The sequence below is a fragment of the Phalaenopsis equestris genome, unplaced genomic scaffold (assembly GCF_001263595.1).
Source record: "Phalaenopsis equestris unplaced genomic scaffold, ASM126359v1 Scaffold000492, whole genome shotgun sequence".
Lineage (NCBI taxonomy): Eukaryota > Viridiplantae > Streptophyta > Magnoliopsida > Asparagales > Orchidaceae > Phalaenopsis > Phalaenopsis equestris.
Genome location: NW_018164932.1, coordinates 41,612 through 42,832, shown reverse-complemented (window position 1 = coordinate 42,832; position 1,221 = coordinate 41,612).

Sequence of the window (1,221 nt, the reverse complement as noted above, 5' to 3'; positions counted from 1 at the left end):
TTGATGCTGCGGATGGTGGTTCTTTAATGTCAAAACCTTTTGATGAGGCTTATTCATTAATAGAAGAGATGGCTACCAACAATTTTCAATGGCCCTCTGAGCGGGTAAATCCTAAAAGAGTAGCTATTATCCACGATTCTGATGCAATATCTATGTTAGCTTCATAGATTGCTGCAATATCAAAGAAATTAGATCATTGTGGGATGAATTATTCTTCGACACCTTCTATGATGGAAGAAAATTCATCTGGGCAATTTGTGATTGTTCAACCTTCATATGAGACCTTAAATGCTATTAATAGACCCAACAACCCATATTCAAACTATTATAACACAGGTTGGAAGAATCATCCAAATTTTAATTAGAATAACAATTCTTCTACAAATCAACAATGGGCAAACAACTCAGTGAATCCATTAGGAAAATCATCCAACCAAGGAAATGTTAACTATAGACTTGCTTATCCTCCAGGATTTAACAGTAATACTCAAATTAGGGAGAAGAAGTTGTCTATGGAAGAGCTGATATTAAACATGGTTCAATAATTACAGAATCAAGGAAATCAATTACAACTTCAAGGAACTGCTATTAAGAATATTGAAAACCAATTAGGGCATATTGCTACTGCGCTTAGTAACCGAACATTAGGAACTTTTTCGAGCACTGTGGAACTAAATCCTAAGGATTAAGGAAAAGAAAAAATCAAGGCGATTCAATGACAAAGTGGAAAAGAATTGGAGACAAGAGTGTAAAAAGAAATAGAAACCGAAAAAGAGAAAGTGGAAACCGAAAAGGATCATGAGTACCCAAATTTAGAGTATCCATTTACACCAATGAAAATTATTGTAGAGAAACCTCCACCACCGTTTCCTCAAAGATTGAAGCAACACAAACAAAATAAATAATTTTCAAAATTTTTAGAAATTTTTAAGAAGTTAACGATAAACATTCCCTTTGTAGAAGCTTTAGAGCAGATGCCCAATTATCTGAAATTTATGAAAGATATTCTGAACAAGAAAAGAAAGTTCACAGATAAAGAAGCTATTGCACTTAGCGAAGAGTGTAGTGCAATTATTCAGAAAAAGCTTCCTAAAAAAATTAAAAGATCATGGTAGTTTCACTATACGATGTGCTATCGATGAAAAATTTTATGGAAGAGCTTTATGTGATTTGGGAGCCAGCATTAATCTTATGCCTCTATCAATTTTCAAAAGATTAGGA